Below are 18,937 nucleotides of genomic sequence, written 5' to 3'. Positions count from 1 at the left end.
GAATTATGGAAAAAGAAAGCTAGACAGTCACAGAAAGATGCCATTGAATTATGGCGTAAAGAATCATATAGACGTACAGAAAAAGCGCTCAGACAGGAAGAGAAAAGTAAGGAGAATTCAAATAAAGTCCGAGAAAATGTATTAATTGAAGAAGGTACTCGAGTAAAATCAGAACAAGTAGACAGACAAAGAAATGCCCTTATGAATGGTATGTATCCTCTTCTGGCCGAAGGGTTACCTAAGGCTACTCCGGAGATACCAAAAGACTTGCCACCCCCATTGTTTCCGATAAAAGCACATCCCAAAGGGCATCCCAGAACCGCAGAAGATGTTTTCCTTTCCTCTTATTTAGACGACGCAGCTCCCGAGTATGCTAATACTGCGCCACATAGACCGCCTGCCGAGGGGGTTCAACGCCAAGACCCTCCTCCGTCTGTACCTCCGCAACAACAAACTCCGACACAAGTTCCGGCAAGCACATCTGTTTCTACAGCTGTATCCACACCTATGGTTGCTATATCACGTTCAACGAATCCTTTCACATCCAGCACCCCAGGTGGTGCTACAGGAGGTACATCAAACATTTTTTCCACGCCACCCAGAGTAAATAAACTTTCCTTTCAAGAATTAGCCCACCAACGTACGCCCAAACTAGTAACTCCCGACATGCTTAAGGAACTTCTAGTAGATTGTAGATATGACCCTGTGCCCGGCAAAGAGGACGAAATGCTGCTGGCATCATTACGTATCCGACGAGCTGCAATATATTTAGGGAGGCTACCAGGAATGACTACACATTTAGAAAATATATATCACTTTGTCCAGTCAGGGCGAGATTCTGAGAGTATTAATAGAGCCATGGAGTACCAGAAAGTGGAGATACAGGGGGAACTGTTACGTTTCCTCATAAATTGTGTGATCAGAAATCAAGACCGACCAGGGGTAAATCCGGAAGAAATGCGAATTCTTACCACATGGAGTCGGAATATATCAGAGGGGAGACATGATAAACGATTAAGTATAGTAGCTATGTGCCGAAAGATCCGCAAAGAAGTAGAACGAATACACGAAGAAAGATTAGCAGTAGACCAGCCTGAACAAACCGAGGAGGAGGAAGAATTAGAACTGCCCACAGGACAGTTAGAAACCATGGCCTATGTAGGTAGAGGAAGATCTTGCAATAATACTAGATGCTTTACTGATCCGATACGTCCGATACGTCCAGATAATAGCAGAAATTTCCAAACCCCTATAATAAATATAAGGTCCCCCGAACATTCGTTCCAAGCCGCTGACAAATTACTCCGAGAACGAAGGGGTTATCATATACTCGATTCTATGGACGAACAAGAATTAGCCAGGTCAGCCGTTCACTGGGTTGATAGTCCCGGAAAATATAGTGATGATACACTAGCGCACACGTTTTTGAACCTCACCTCAGATGAACAGCGTTTAGCTGGTATCTATATGATTCAACAACTCCTTATATTATATAAAAGCCAACACTCCGATCCTGGTCCCTTACCTGATATATTGACTGAATTACTCACGAATAAATGGAGAGGTTCAGGTACTGAGTTAATTAGAGAAATACTAGAATCCAGAAAGCAGTACATTCTTTTTGTATGCCCCGAACATGTCTCACTGCCCATCAAGGAAAGAACGACGTATTATATGGATAGACAGAATCCCTTACGCGAAGTGCACCCGATAAAAGGTGATGACAATCAGTTTAAACGTGTGTTTGTATACACACCCATATCTAAAATAGAACTATTAGAAATGAAGAAAGTGGTACCCAGTCATGACAAAGACCCAGCGGGTTTCCACCGTGAAATTAAAGACATGTTGCTCATGGGAGAGTATACCTATCCCGACATTATGAAAATATTGAAGGTATTAATGCCTGCGGGCATTTACGAAAAACTCAAGGAAAAGGATTGGGAGGTGGGAGACCAAAAGATAGATTGGACAGCATTAGAAAACGAAGAAACAGCTCGAGGTCCAGGTTCAGGGCTTGGGGAAAAGACCAAAACACTACCAGGTTTACTAGTACAGGTACTGCCACGTTTATTAACTACGAAAAAGGAAGACTGGGGTGCAATCTCAGCCTGTAAACAAAAGCAAGATGAGGACACTAGTGATTTCTATGCCCGATTCGAAAAATGTTTTGGTATAAATAGTGGAATAAAAGCAAGTAGCGAATCGTATCCACATCTGTTTGTGACAAAATTAGTTGAAAATTCCTTGCCCCAAGTTAAGAATAGAGTATTGAAATTCGAGAGTACCTGGCAAGGTAACACTCCGTCACAAATGTTACAAATGCTACAGTACCATCACAATAGAATTAGAGAGGAACAAGAACATGAACACAGACGCATGAAAGACACGAAAATGAAAATGCTAGTTTCCCAGACAGTTCCAGCTGACGGTCATAAAAAGGGTATGACACAGTCCAGTGTTTCAGTAGGTTCTGTAAAAGGGACATGCAACTATTGTAAACAGCCAGGTCATTATGTACACGATTGTCCAGTTTTAAAACATAATATCGCCATAGGTAATACAAAAGAAAGACCACGGCCACTTAGACAGGATCAGAACCAACAAGGAGCCCCGCAGCATGCACAGTCTATGCCAGCTCCACCACCGCAGCCTATTGCTGCCACACAAACAACGACACGACAGATGTATCAGACCGCACAGTATGACTATCCTGATTATCAACGATACTCATGAAACAGCCTAGAGAGGGAAGTTGGCTTACCCCTTATCGAGGTCCCTGTAGATCAAGAAGGACCTTATGTACACAGTGAACTATTAGGCCAAGATAGAAAATTTTTACTTGATACAGGGGCAAGCCGAACAACCATAAAACATAGTGAAGTTCCAGGGGCACCCCTCTCAGGCTCACAGAATATTTCCCTTGGCTTTTCAGGAAAACCTATCATTAATGAAGTATCACAGCCTCTTCCACTTACGATTGGTCCCTTGACACGAACTACAGATTTATTGCTTACTAAATCATGTCCAGAAAACCTGTTAGGTATAAAAACATTGAAAGCTCTAGGAGCTATAATATGTTGTTCTCCGGAAGGAGTAAGATTGTTTTTACGTGATTTCAAAGGGCACTATGTGTCCCGAGACATGGATCACCGACTGCAGACTTTACCCACACATTTATGGGCACAAGGCCCTACAGATGTTGGTTGCATGAACATTACACCATATCGAGTCACACTAAAGACAGGAGTGGTACTACCACGAATGCGACAATACAAGTTACCCCCAGATGCTGTAGTGGCTTTACTGCAAATCATTGACGAGCTTATTACCCAAGGAGTGGTTGTGGAAACTGACTCCAATGTATGTAATTCCCCGATAATTCCGATTCTTAAACGAACTGATCCAAAAGCCCCGCCAGTATATCGATTGGTTATTGATCTGCGCGAATTAAATAAATGTATTATACCACAATACCCCGTAGTCCCAGACATTTCTTCATTACTGACAGCCATTGATTCCGAAGCAACATTCTTTACTGTAATTGATCTCAAGAATGCCTTTTTCAGCGTCCCAATAGATCCGGAAAGCCAATACTTGTTCGGATTTAGTTTAAATGGACGAAGCTTTAAATTCACACGCGCACCTCAAGGATTCACAGAAAGCCCCAGCATCTATAGCCAAGCACTGAAACGAGAACTTGACAGTATCCACATGCCAGTCAACACTGCCCTGCTTCAATATGTCGATGATCTGCTGATCACCGCTAGAAGCGAACCTGAATGTGAAAAAGCCTCACTGACGGTTTTACAATTTTTGGCCGAAAAGGGGCACAAGGTGTCCCCTTCTAAGCTGCAATTCTGTGTCCAGCGAGTTGTTTACCTTGGGCACTCGCTGTCCAAGGAGGGAAGGCAGCTTACACCAGATCGCATCCAGTTAATTGCTAACATGCCAATACCCAAGACACAAAAGGAGGTACGGGCTTTCATAGGCCTCACTTCATACTGTAGGCAGTAGATCCCTCAGTATGCATTTCTAGCAAAACCACTCATTCAGTTGACAACGCAGGAGGCAGCCACATCGACTGTTCTCCCTTGGACTCAGGAACATACACAAGCTTTTGAAAGCCTAAAGAAAGCTTTATGTCAAGCACCTGTTTTAGCAACACCATGTTACAATAAACAGTTTACACTCTTTGTTACAGAACGCGAAGGTACTGCCTTGTCAGTACTCACACAGGAACAAGCAGGATCACACAAACCATGTGCTTATTTTTCTAGTACATTAGATCCCGTAGCTCAGGCTCTGCCTGCGTGCCTGAAATCAGTGGCAGCAACAGCTTTAGCAATCCGACAAAGCGATGCCATAGTGTTAGGACACCAATTGACAGTACAAGTACCACATGCAGTAGAGGTTCTCTTGAACCGCACACAAACACAACACCTGACTATAGCAAGACTCACCAGTTACGAATTAACATTGTTTCAGCCACACATAGAAATCAGACGTTGTAGTACATTGAATCCTGCCACACTGTTACCAGTAAATGGAACAGACCCACTAGCACATGATTGTATTGAAGTTATCACTATCACGACGAAACCCAGACAAGACTTGACAGACGTCCCATTGTCAGATCCAGACCTGACGTTGTATGTAGATGGTTCATGTATGAGAACAAGTACAGGAGAGTTAGTGGCCGCGTATGCAGTCACAACAGACACTGAAGTCATTGAAACAAATTGCATAAATACCTTGTCAGCTCAAGCAGCAGAGCTCATCGCTCTGACACAAGCCTGTATTCAAGCCACAAATAAAAAAGTCAACATATACACTGATTCACGTTATGCATTCGGAGTTGTACATGACTTCGGCGTGCTGTGGCGAGAGAGAGGTTATTTAACTTCTCACGGTGCCCACATTCAGCACGGACCCCTCATTCATGCCTTATTAGATGCAATACATCTACCCACTGCAATATCAATTATGAAATGTAAAGCTCATACGAAAGTTACTGATATCATTTCCCAAGGCAATGATTTAGCTGACAGAACAGCTAAGCAGACTGCTCAAACTCACACATCTGACATGACAAAGACAATAGTTCCGACACCAACACATTGCATGACGGTTAAGGATCCCGCTCTTGACGTAATTGACATACAGACACATGCTACACCAGATGAAATAAAGAAATGGACTGAATTAGGAGGGATCCAAACGGATCAAGGATGGATGACGAAGGAAAAATCTGTATGGTTCCTTCCTGATTCTATGGTTCAAGTTATCATTAATACAATACATAGTCCAGCGCACCTAGGAGAAAAAGCTATGCTAGACAGCATTCAACACATTTGGTTCAACAAACATTTACGAGCAGCAGCTAAACAAAAAGTTTGTACCTGTATGATCTGTTGTCAGTTTAACCCAGGTAAAAGCATTCCCGTAGAACAGGGTGGATTTCAGCCTCCTGATCACCCTTTTGAAGTCCTCCAGATGGATTATATCCAGATGGAACGATGTCGAGGATTCAAATATGTTCTTGTAGTTGTCTGTGCTCTTTCCCGTTGGACAGAGGCATACCCGGTTTCAGATTACACTGCCCCGACTACTGCCAAACAGTTGGTTCGAGAATTCTTCCCACGGTACGGTTTACCACGTGTTGTCTACTCAGATAACGGCCAGCCGTTCTCATCCGAACTAATGAAACACGTTTCACTTTTGTTAGGCTATCAGTGGAAATTTCACTGTGTCCGACACCCCGAGGCAGCAGGTCTCGTGGAACGACATAATCAAACTCTGAAAATTAGATTGTCCAAAATATGTAGAGAGAAAGGTGTCGACTGGGTAGTAGCCTTACCAGTTGCACTCTTTTACATGAGAATGGTAGCGCACTCTCGAACAGGGCTATCCCCTTATGAGGTGATCTTTGGCAGACCACCAAATATGTGGGGGACGCCTATACCACGCAAAATAACTGATGTTGACTGTAATATGCTGACAGATTACTTGGCTTCCTTGATGTCTGCACTACAATCTTGTCGTTCACAGGTAGCTGCAGCCTTTCCCGACAACACCGAGGTGAAACCCCATGACGTAGTTCCCGGGGACCTGGTGTTAGTGCGAAATTTTGACCGGAAGACTCAGCTGGATCCTAGGTGGAAATCGCCTCAACTTGTACTGCTCACCACGAGGACAGCCGTGAAGATCGAAGGTCGCAAAGGTTGGATACATTCAAGTCATATCAAGAAATTTCATGGACTACCGTCTGATGTAAACGATACACCTCGCGTGTCTTCACCGATTGACTCAAAGCTTCCTTTGGTTGAACAGAGAGATAAGGAACTATACAAACTAAAATTACGGTCTAATAAGTCAGGCAATTTGATTGTTTAAGTCCTCTCCAAGGTGAATCGGTCGAATTTGTCTCTGACATGTATCCCCTAGACCTGAATAGAGAAAGAAACCGAAAGATGCAGTTGAAACAACATGCGTACTGTAAATCACTGCGTAGTCATTGCACAGTGACGTTATTAATTTTGTTTTTCTTAAGTCTTTTAATAATCGCTGCAAGTATATTGTTGCACATATATTATCCTATTTCTAAACATGTTTACAATGTTACTGCTGAACATTCTTTTAGTGAATTACCCCCGCATGAGTTGTCCTATAGATTTGCGCTGCGCAATAACACTTTTATTAGTATGTTACATCATTCCCATCAGACTAGCAATGCTACAAATTGTTGGATATGTGGCCGACTCCCTCCCTATCAGAACTATAAGGGAATTCTGCCTCTCTTTCCATATCCGTTCACACACAATGGCTCCTGTGGAGCATGGTTTAGTTTAATTAATTCCTTCGATTCAAACTCAGTAACTTATCAAGACAATTGGGTATGGGGAAACCTGAACCTAGTTTTACTCAAAGTCTGCTACCCTAACAAGGAGGGACTTCCCAAAAGAACAGGAACTGATCTAGAAAATGAAGTATATGGATTAGGGAATTTCACGCTTAATCTCATGATCCTGAATGTTGAATCCGAAGCTGCACCAATTTTGCCCGCTATGTCAGTGTTTCCAGTTAAAGGTGAATTATGTGTAAGAAAGAATGGTTCCATACATATGGGCCATAGTAGATGCACCACTGTAATAGAATTCAGTGATCAAGGCAAGTCTACATTTAGAGCTTCTCGCCATTCCTACTTCGTATGTGGTCAGACTGCATATATACATTTGCCTCTAGAATGGGATGGTACCTGCTACATCGGATTCCTTTTGCCACCCGTTTTCCTAGCTCCTCCTGATTATCACAGAAATACTCATTTAGTACACAATAGAGAACGGAGAGATCTCCCAATCGTCGACTACACTGAAACAGCATGGGAAAAATACACAGATTTCAATAAAGGTCTCTTTCCCTATATAGGTACAGTTACCAATAGTAAGCTGATACGTAGATTAACCAGAACCCTTGAAGCAGTAGTGAACGAAACTATTTCCGCCTTAGGCAATTTAACAGAAGAGCAGTCTGCTATGCGGATTGTTGTGCTTCAAAATCGTCTTGTCCTTGACGTCATCCTGGCCGATAGGGGCGGAGCTTGTAGGGTCATCGGATCAAGTTGTTGCATTTTCATACCAGAAAATTCGCCGTCAGTATATAAAGCCATAACTCGCCTTCATAAGATTGTAAGCCAGATACACCAGAATCCAGGCACCTGGACTTGGTCCGGTTGGTTTTGGAGTGTATTGTCAGCCTGGGGATGGAGGGTCCTATCCTTCCTAGGTATTGGCTTTCTCATATTATTCAGTTGCTGCTTATGCCTACAATGTGGACCAGCGATTTGTGGTCTGTGTGCCACATCGTGTATTCCACCACCAAGATTTCATTCATCCCGGAAGAAGAAAGAAGAACAAATGATGCTATATGAACAGATCGACGGATTGATGAAGATTGATATCTCCTAAGGGCAAGTAGGGGACAAGGAGGGAATGTGGAAATATGGATTTTTATGATCAGTTATGTCCCCTATCTTGGACCCCAACGGTTTCATGTATAAATCACAAGTACATGTATGTTCCCTCCAGTTCCAGTTATGAAGACGCAAACACATGTGCGTCCACCGTCAACATGTCCTCTTTCAGATCCGCCATGAATGGGCCGGATATTCTATTCCTAAGTATGAAAGGCCACCGGCTTTATATGGTTCATTTATCCCATTTTTACAGTCCAGGCGAGTAGGCCCTGATTCTGCCATTAAGCCTTTTCCTGCCTTCTGCCTCTGAAAGCTCCAGTCTGAGCTCGCATCTGTATCCATGAACTTTGTCCTACTCCCTGCGCGGCTAACGGTGCCTGACTCAGCCTGTCTGCTTGCCAAAAACTGTATTTCACCTTCGAGATTATCTGCTCCGCTCCCCATCCAATGCATTCCTGTCTAGTAGTTTAAGTAAACATTCTTCCAGCTACCGAGCAAAAGGCCCGGCTTCTCTGTCTTTATGCAAGTAATTCATAGCCCTGTTACTATGGAAGATTTCTGCCCTTGCATCTCATGTAGACACTTAGACGCTTGTACACGCACTCACAGTCAGTATAGAATAGATTTTGTTCGAGAGACCTTTCCTTTTGGATAACATAGTTCTTTAAACATAGGATGTTAGATATGATTTGGGATTAGGTTGACTTGACCCCCCAGACTTCTGTCTCCACATGTAGAGCTAAATGTCAAGTCCCCTTCACCCCCTAGTTGCACGTCAATCACACGTCATGCTGCTGCGCGCGCATCTCTGCCAAGTATTTCTGCTGACATTGCGAAATTCTTTCATGGAACCACCCATTTGTGACATCATACCTAATGACGTTCTTTAGTTACGCCTAGTTACACCCATTTTAGTTACGCATGTATGTTTTTATCTCTGTTATCAACTGTTACGCCTCCTGCATCTGTTTCACTATAATGCCTCTTCTATAAAAATGATTACCTGTCAATAAAGTATGGTCCTTCACTTCCTGAACCTTCGTGGTGATGGAATATGGAGTCCACAATTCGAATTGATTTTGGAATAAAGCCCGTTCCGAACCTCTAATACCACGGATTCTGCCTCTTATTTTACTGAGCTATTATTATAAATTTTCCGCATCAAATTAAGTACCGGTAATTAAATTATTTACCACAGCCCCCACACACTGGCCAACACCTTTCCTCAGGTAAGTACCCAGCAGAGTAAGAATAGAAATTTAGCCCCCAGACACTGGCCAACACCTTCCCTGAGGTAAGTACCCGGCAAAGTAAGAATAAAAATGTATCCCATAAACACTGGCCAACACCTTCCCTGAGGTAAGTACCCAGTTGAGTAAGAATAGAAATTTTCCCCAGACAGTGGCCAGCACCTTCCCTGAGGGAAGTTCCCGGTGGAGTAAAAATAGAAATTTAGCCCACAGACACTGGCCAACACCTTACCTGAGCTAAGTACCTGGCAGTGTAAGAATAGAAAAACTGACCCCAGACACTGACAACACCTTCACTGAGGTAAGTACCTGGCAGAGTAAGAATAATATTTTAGACCCCAGACACTGGCCAGCACCTTCCCTGATGAAAGTCCCCATCGAATTAGGAATAGAAATTTATCCCCAAGCAGTGGCCAACAACTTCCCTGAGGTAAGTACCACAAGGAGTAAGAATAGAAATATAGCCCCCAGACAGTGGCCAACACCTTCCCTGAGGTAAGTACCTGGCAGAGTAAAAATAGAAATTTAGCTCCCAGACACTGCCCAACACCTTCTTTGAGGCAAGTAGCCAGCAGAGTAGAAATGGAAATTTAGCCCCAGACACTGGCGAACACCTTCCCTGAGGTAAATACTTAGCAGAGTAAGAATAGAAATTTAGCCCTCAGACACTGGCTAACACCTGCCCTGAGGTAAGTACCCGGAAGAGTAAGAATAGAAATTTAGCCCCCAGACACTGGCCAACTACTTCTCTGAGGTAAGTACCTGGTAGAGTAGGAATAGAAAATCTGGACCCCAGGCACTTTTCAAACACCTTCCCTGAGGTAAGTACACGACAGAGTAAGAATAGAAATTTAGCTTCCAGACACTGGCCAACACTTTCCCATAGGTAAGAACCCAGCAGAGAAGGAATAGAAATGTAGCTCCAGACACTTGCCAATACCCTCCCTGAGGTAAGTACTCAGCAGAGTAAGAATAGAAAGTAAGCCCCCAGACAATTGCCAACACCTTCCCTGAGGTAAGTACCCAGTAGAGTAAGAATAGAAAATCTGGCCCTCAGACACTGCACAACACCTTCCCTGAGGTAAGTACCTGGTGGAGTAAGAATAGAACTTGAGACCCCAGACACTGACCAACATCATCACTGAGGTAAGTGCCCGGCAGAGTAAGAATGAAAATTTAGGCCCCAGAAACTGGCCAACACCTCTGAGGTATGTACCCTGCAGAGTAAGAATAGAAATTTAGCCCACAGACACTGACCAACATTTTGCCTGAGGTAAGTATCTGGTGGAGTAAGAATAGAAATTTTCCCCAGACACTGGTCACCACCATCCCTGAGGTAAGTACCCGGCGAAGGAACAATACAAATTTTGCCCATAAACACTGGCCAACACCTTCCCTGAGGTAAGTACCCAGTTGAGTAAGAATAGAAATTTTCCCCAGACAGTGGCCAGCACCTTCCCTGAGGGAAGTTCCCGGCGGAGTAAAAATAGAAATTTAGCCCACAGACACTGGCCAACACCTTACCTGAGCTAAGTACCTGGCAGTGTAAGAATAGAAAAACTGACCCCAGACACTGACAACACCTTCGCTGAGGTAAGTACCTGGCAGAGTAAGAATAATATTTTAGACCCCAGACACTGGCCAGCACCTTCCCTGATGAAAGTCCCCATCGAATTAGGAATAGAAATTTAGCCCCAAGCAGTGGCCAACAACTTCCCTGAGGTAAGTACCACAAGGAGTAAGAATAGAAATTTAGCCCGCAGACAGTGGCCAACGCCTACCCTGAGGTAAGTACCTGACAGAGTAAATATTGAAATTTAGCTCCCACACACTGCCCAACACCTTCTTTGAGGTAAGTAGCCAGCAGAGTAGAAATGGAAATTTAGCCCCAGACACTGGCGAACACCTTCCCTGAGGTAAATACTTAGCAGAGTAAGAATAGAAATTTAGCCCTCAGACACTGGCTAACACCTGCCCTGAGGTAAGTACCCGGAAGAGTAAGAATAGAAATTTAGCCCCCAGACACTGGCCAACTACTTCTCTGAGGTAAGTACCTGGTAGAGTAGGAATGGAAAATCTGGACCCCAGGCAATTTTCAAACACCTTCCCTGAGGTAAGTACACGACAGAGTAAGAATAGAAATTTAGCTTCCAGACACTGGCTAACACTTTCCCAGAGGTAAGAACCCAGCAGAGAAGGAATAGAAATTTAGCCCCCAGACAATTGCCAACACCTTCCCTGAGGTAAAAACCCAGTAGAGTAAGAATAGAAAATCTGGCCCTCAGACACTGCACAACACCTTCTCTGAGCTAAGTACCTGGTGGAGTAAGAATAAAAATTGAGACCCCAGACACTGACCAACATCATCACTAAGGTAAGTGCTCGGCAGAGTAAGAATGAAAATTTAGGCCCCAGAAACTGGCCAACACCTTCTCTGAGGTAAGTACCCTGCTGAGTAAGAATAGAAATTTAGCCCACAGACACTGACCAACATTTTCCCTGAGGTAAGTATCCGGTGGAGTAAGAATAGAAATTTTCCCCAGACACTGGTCACCACCATCCCTTGGGTAAGTACCCGGCGAAGGAACAATACAAATTTTGCCCATAAACACTGGCCAACACCTTCCCTGAGGTAAATGCCCAGTTGAGTAAGAATAGAAATTTTCCCCAGACAGTGGCCAGCACCTTCCCTTAGGTAAGTTCCCGGTGGAGTAAAAATAGAAATTTAGCCCACAGACACTGGCCAACACCTTACCTGAGCTAAGTACCTGGCAGTGTAAGAATAGAAAAACTGACCCCAGACACTGGCCAACACCATCGCTGAGGTAAGTACATGGCAGAGTAAGAATAATATTTTATACCCCAGACACTGGCCAGCACCTTCCGTGATGAAAGTCCCCATCGCATTAAGAATAGAAATTTAGCCCCAAGCAGTGGCAAACAACTTCCCTGAGGTAAGTGCCACAAGCAGTAACAATAGAAATTTAGCCCCCAGACAGTGGCCAACCCCTTCCCTGAGGTAAGTACCTGGCAGAGTAAAAATTGAAATTTAGCTCCTAGACACTGCCCAACACCTTCTTTGAGGTAAGTAGCCAGCAGAGTAGAAATGGAAATTTAGCCCCAGACACTGGCTAACACCTTCCCTGAGGTAAATACTTAGCAGAGTAAGAATAGAAATTTAGCCCTCAGACACTGGCTATCACCTGCCCTGATGTAAGTACCTGGAAGAGTAAGAATAGAAATTTAGCCCCCAGACACTGGCTAACACCTGCCCTGAGGTAAGTACCCGGAAGAGTAAGAATAGAAATTTAGCCCCCAGACACTGGCCAACTACTTCTCTGAGGTAAGTACCTGGTAGAGTAGGAATGGAAAATCTGGACCCCAGGCAATTTTCAAACACCTTCCCTGAGGTAAGTACACGACAGAGTAAGAATAGAAATTTAGCTTCCAGACACTGGCTAACACATTCCCAGAGGTAAGAACCCAGCAGAGAAGGAATAGAAATTTAGCCCCCAGACAATTGCCAACACCTTCCCTGAGGTAAATACCCAGTAGAGTAAGAATAGAAAATCTGGCCCTCAGACACTGCACAACACCTTCGCTGAGCTAAGTACCTGGTGGAGTAAGAATAAAAATTGAGACCCCAGACACTGACCAACATCATCACTAAGGTAAGTGCTCGGCAGAGTAAGAATGAAAATTTAGGCCCCAGAAACTGGCCAACACCTTCTCTGAGGTAAGTACCCTGCTGAGTAAGAATAGAAATTTAGCCCACAGACACTGACCAACATTTTCCCTGAGGTAAGTATCCGGTGGAGTAAGAATAGAAATTTTCACCAGACACTGGTCACCACCATCCCTTGGGTAAGTACCCGGCGAAGGAACAATACAAATTTTGCCCATAAACACTGGCCAACACCTTCCCTGAGGTAAGTACCCAGTTGAGTAAGAATAGAAATTTTCCCCAGACAGTGGCCAGCACCTTCCCTTAGGTAAGTTCCCGGCGGAGTAAAAATAGAAATTTAGCCCACAGACACTGGCCAACACCTTACCTGAGCAAAGTACCTGGCAGTGTAAGAATAGAAAAACTGACCCCAGACACTGGCCAACACCATCGCTGAGGTAAGTAAATGGCAGAGTAAGAATAATATTTTAGACCCCAGACACTGGCCAGCACCTTCCCTGATGAAAGTCCCCATCGCATTAGGAATAGAAATTTAGCCCCAAGCAGTGGCCAACAACTTCCCTGAGGTAAGTGCCACAAGCAGTAAAAATAGAAATTTAGCCCCCAGACAGTGGCCAACCCCTTCCCTGAGGTAAGTACCTGGCAGAGTAAAAATTGAAATTTAGCTCCCAGACACTGCCCAACACCTTCTTTGAGGTAAGTAGCCAGCAGAGTAGAAATGGAAATTTAGCCCCAGACACTGGCTAACACTTTCCCTGAGGTAAATACTTAGCAGAGTAAGAATAGAAATTTAGCCCTCAGACACTGGCTAACACCTGCCCTGATGTAAGTACCTGGAAGAGTAAGAATAGAAATTTAGCCCCCAGACACTGGCCAACTACTTCTCTGACGTAAGTACCTGGTAGAGTAGGAATAGAAAATCTGGACCCCAGGCACTTTTCAAACACCTTCCCTGAGGTAAGTACACGACAGAGTAAGAATAGAAATTTAGCTTCCAGACACTGGCCAACACTTTCCCAGAGGTAAGTACTCAGCAGAGTAAGAATAGAAATTTAGCCCCCAGACAATTGCCAACACCTTCCCTGAGGTAAGTACCCAGTAGAGTAAGAATAGAAAATCTGGCCCTCAGACACTGCACAACACCTTCCCTGAGGTAAGTACCTGGTGGAGTAAGAATAGAAATTGAGACCCCAGACACTGACTAACACCATCACTGAGGTAAGTGCCCGGCAGAGTAAGAATGAAAATTTAGGCCCCAGAAACTGGCCAACACCTTCTCTGAGGTGAGTACCCTGCAGAGTAAGAATAGAAATTTAGCCCACAGATACTGACCAACATTTTCCCTGAGGTAAGTATCCTGTGGAGTAAGAATAGAAATTTTCCCCAGACACTGGTCACCACCATCCCTGAGGTAAGTACCCGGCGAAGGAAGAATACAAATTTTGCCCATAAACACTGGCCAACACCTTCCCTGAGGTAAGTACCCAGTTGAGTAAGAATAGAAATTTTCCCCAGACAGTGGCCAGCACCTTCCCTGAGGTAAGTTCCCGGCGGAGTAAAATAGAAATTTAGCCCACAGACACTGGCCAACACCTTACCTGAGCTAAGTACCTGGCAGTGTAAGAATAGAAAAACTGACCCCAGACACTGACCAACACCATCACTGAGGTAAGTGCCCGGCAGAGTAAGAATGAAAATTTAGGCCCCAGAAACTGGCCAACACCTTCTCTGAGGTAAGTACCCTGCTGAGTAAGAATAGAAATTTAGCCCACAGACACTGACCAACATTTTCCCTGAGGTAAGTATCCGGTGGAGTAAGAATAGAAATTTTCACCAGACACTGGTCACCACCATCCTTTGGGTAAGTACCCGGCGAAGGAACAATACAAATTTTGCCCATAAACACTGGCCAACACCTTCCCTGAGGTAAGTACCCAGTTGAGTAAGAATAGAAGTTTTCCCCAGACAGTGGCCAGCACCTTCCCTTAGGTAAGTTCCCGGCGGAGTAAAAATAGAAATTTAGCCCACAGACACTGGCCAACACCTTACCTGAGCTAAGTACCTGGCAGTGTAAGAATAGAAAAACTGACCCCAGACACTGGCCAACACCATCGCTGAGGTAAGTAAATGGCAGAGTAAGAATAATATTTTAGACCCCAGACACTGGCCAGCACCTTCCCTGATGAAAGTCCCCATCGCATTAGGAATAGAAATTTAGCCCCAAGCAGTGGCCAACAACTTCCCTGAGGTAAGTGCCACAAGCAGTAAAAATAGAAATTTAGCCCCCAGACAGTGGCCAACCCCTTCCCTGAGGTAAGTACCTGGCAGAGTAAAAATTGAAATTTAGCTCCCAGACACTGCCCAACACCTTCTTTGAGGTAAGTAGCCAGCAGAGTAGAAATGGAAATTTAGCCCCAGACACTGGCTAACACTTTCCCTGAGGTAAATACTTAGCAGAGTAAGAATAGAAATTTAGCCCTCAGACACTGGCTAACACCTGCCCTGATGTAAGTACCTGGAAGAGTAAGAATAGAAATTTAGCCCCCAGACACTGGCCAACTACTTCTCTGAGGTAAGTACCTGGTAGAGTAGGAATAGAAAATCTGGACCCCAGGCACTTTTCAAACACCTTCCCTGAGGTAAGTACACGACAGAGTAAGAATAGAAATTTAGCTTCCAGACACTGGCCAACACTTTCCCAGAGGTAAGTACTCAGCAGAGTAAGAATAGAAATTTAGCCCCCAGACAATTGCCAACACCTTCCCTGAGGTAAGTACCCAGTAGAGTAAGAATAGAAAATCTGGCCCTCAGACACTGCACAACACCTTCCCTGAGGTAAGTACCTGGTGGAGTAAGAATAGAAATTGAGACCCCAGACACTGACTAACACCATCACTGAGGTAAGTGCCCGGCAGAGTAAGAATGAAAATTTAGGCCCCAGAAACTGGCCAACACCTTCTCTGAGGTGAGTACCCTGCAGAGTAAGAATAGAAATTTAGCCCACAGATACTGACCAACATTTTCCCTGAGGTAAGTATCCTGTGGAGTAAGAATAGAAATTTTCCCCAGACACTGGTCACCACCATCCCTGAGGTAAGTACCCGGCGAAGGAAGAATACAAATTTTGCCCATAAACACTGGCCAACACCTTCCCTGAGGTAAGTACCCAGTTGAGTAAGAATAGAATTTTTCCCCAGACAGTGGCCAGCACCTTCCCTGAGGTAAGTTCCCGGCGGAGTAAAATAGAAATTTAGCCCACAGACACTGGCCAACACCTTACCTGAGCTAAGTACCTGGCAGTGTAAGAATAGAAAAATTGACCCCAGACACTGGCCAACACCATCGCTGAGGTAAGTACCTGGCAGAGTAAGAATAATATTTTAGACCCCAGACACTGGCAAGCACCTTCCCTGATGAAAGTCCTAATCGAATTAGGAATAGAAATTTAGCCCCAAGCAGTGGCCAACAACTTCCCTGAGGTAAGTACCACAAGCAGTAAGAATAGAAATTTAGCCCCCAGACAGTGGCCAACACCTTCCCTGAGGTAAGTACCTGGGAGAGTAAAAATAGAAATTTAGCTCCCAGACACTGCCCAACACCTTCTTTGAGGTAAGTAGCTAGCAGAGTAGGAATGGAAATATAGCCCTCAGACACTGGCTAACACCTGCCCTGAGGTAAGTACCCGGAAGAGTAAGAATAGAAATTTAGCCCCCAGACACTGGCCAACTACTTCTCTGAGGTAAGTACCTGGTAGAGTAGGAATAGAAAATCTGGCCCCAGGCACTTTTCAAACACCTTCCCTGAGGTAAGTACACGACAGAGTAAGAATAGAAATTTAGCTTCCAGACACTGGCCAACACTTTCCTAGAGGTAAGAACCCGGCAGAGAAGAATAGAAATTTAGCTCCAGACACTTGCCAATACCCTCCCTGAGGTAAGTACTCTGCAGAGTAAGAATAGAAATTTAGCCCCCAGAAACTGACCAACACCTTGCCTGACGTAAGTACCAGGCAGAGAAAGAATAGAAAATGTGCCCCCATACAGTGTCCAACACCTTTCCTGAGGTAAGTACCCAGTTGAGTAAGAATAGAAATTTTCCCCAGACAGTGGCCAGCACCTTCCCTGAGGTAAGTTCCCGGCGGAGTAAAATAGAAATTTAGCCCACAGACACTGGCCAACACCTTACCTGAGCTAAGTACCTGGCAGTGTAAGAATAGAAAAATTGACCCCAGACACTGGCCAACACCATCGCTGAGGTAAGTACCTGGCAGAGTAAGAATAATATTTTAGACCCCAGACACTGGCAAGCACCTTCCCTGATGAAAGTCCTAATCGAATTAGGAATAGAAATTTAGCCCCAAGCAGTGGCCAACAACTTCCCTGAGGTAAGTACCACAAGCAGTAAGAATAGAAATTTAGCCCCCAGACAGTGGCCAACACCTTCCCTGAGGTAAGTACCTGGGAGAGTAAAAATAGAAATTTAGCTCCCAGACACTGCCCAACACCTTCTTTGAGGTAAGTAGCTAGCAGAGTAGGAATGGAAATATAGCCCTCAGACACTGGCTAACACCTGCCCTGAGGTAAGTACCCGGAAGAGTAAGAATAGAAATTTAGCCCCCAGACACTGGCCAACTACTTCTCTGAGGTAAGTACCTGGTAGAGTAGGAATAGAAAATCTGGCCCCAGGCACTTTTCAAACACCTTCCCTGAGGTAAGTACACGACAGAGTAAGAATAGAAATTTAGCTTCCAGACACTGGCCAACACTTTCCTAGAGGTAAGAACCCGGCAGAGAAGAATAGAAATTTAGCTCCAGACACTTGCCAATACCCTCCCTGAGGTAAGTACTCTGCAGAGTAAGAATAGAAATTTAGCCCCCAGAAACTGACCAACACCTTGCCTGACGTAAGTACCAGGCAGAGAAAGAATAGAAAATGTGCCCCCATACAGTGTCCAACACCTTTCCTGAGGTAAGTACCCGGTGGAGTAAGAATAGAAATTTAGACCACAGACACTGGCCAACACCTAACCTAAGGTAAGTACCCAGCGGATTAAGAATGGAAATTTAGCCCCCAGACACTGGCCAACACCTTCCCTGACGTAAGTACCCGGCAGACTCAGAATAGAAATATAGCCCCCAGACACTGGCCAACACCTTCCCTGAGATATGTAGCCACCTTAGTAAAAAATTCTATAACTGCCTGCATATACTCTACATACTTAAAGGGAAACAACGGTTCCTGTGGACTCATAAATAATGATTCAAGCAATATAATTTGCACAATCGCAATAAAAAGAGGGTAGACTAATGTCAGAGGGCAAGGAACCACCAACACATTTGTACAATTATGCACTGTGTAGGTCTGGATGATATTCTGTGTGCGATGAATCACAGCATCTGTATTCCCAAGCTGCGTGAGTCAGCTTCAAGGACGGTCATTGTACTCACGCAGCTTGGGAATGGTCGCCTTTTAAGATTTATGGAAACCTTGTATATAAATATACACCCTGCCACTTACGATTAGGTTCCATTTTTCACTTTGGGACACAGTGCACAAATATCTGTTCTATTGTAAATTTAAACAATGTATATAATAAGTCTGTTGTGTTTATAAAACAAGTCATAATTGTACAAATGTGTTGGTGGTTCCTTGCCCTCTGACATCATTCTACCCTCTTTTTATTGCGATTGTGCAAATTATATTGCTTGAATCATTTTTTATGAGTCCACTGGAACCGTTGTTTCCCTTTATATAACCATTACCCTGGTTCCGTTAGTGAGTAGGGTTCCCCTGTCCTTTCTCTTTTTACAGATATTCTACAGCATGAATGAAATGAATGGTATAAAATAAAAGACAACCAACCATTCACTGATGAGAACATTTTGTAGGGATACCGAAAGTAAAAAATATACACGCCCATCCCTCATGACATTGTCCAGTACTTTTTTACAATTAATGTTTCGCCCCCTACTCACTGACAAAAATTATTCATTTGGCAACATTCCATCCTCTGGTAAATGTACATAT

The sequence above is a fragment of the Triturus cristatus genome, chromosome 8 (assembly GCF_964204655.1).
Source record: "Triturus cristatus chromosome 8, aTriCri1.1, whole genome shotgun sequence".
In the NCBI taxonomy this organism is placed as follows: domain Eukaryota; kingdom Metazoa; phylum Chordata; class Amphibia; order Caudata; family Salamandridae; genus Triturus; species Triturus cristatus.
Note: the sequence above shows the minus strand (reverse complement) of the source record.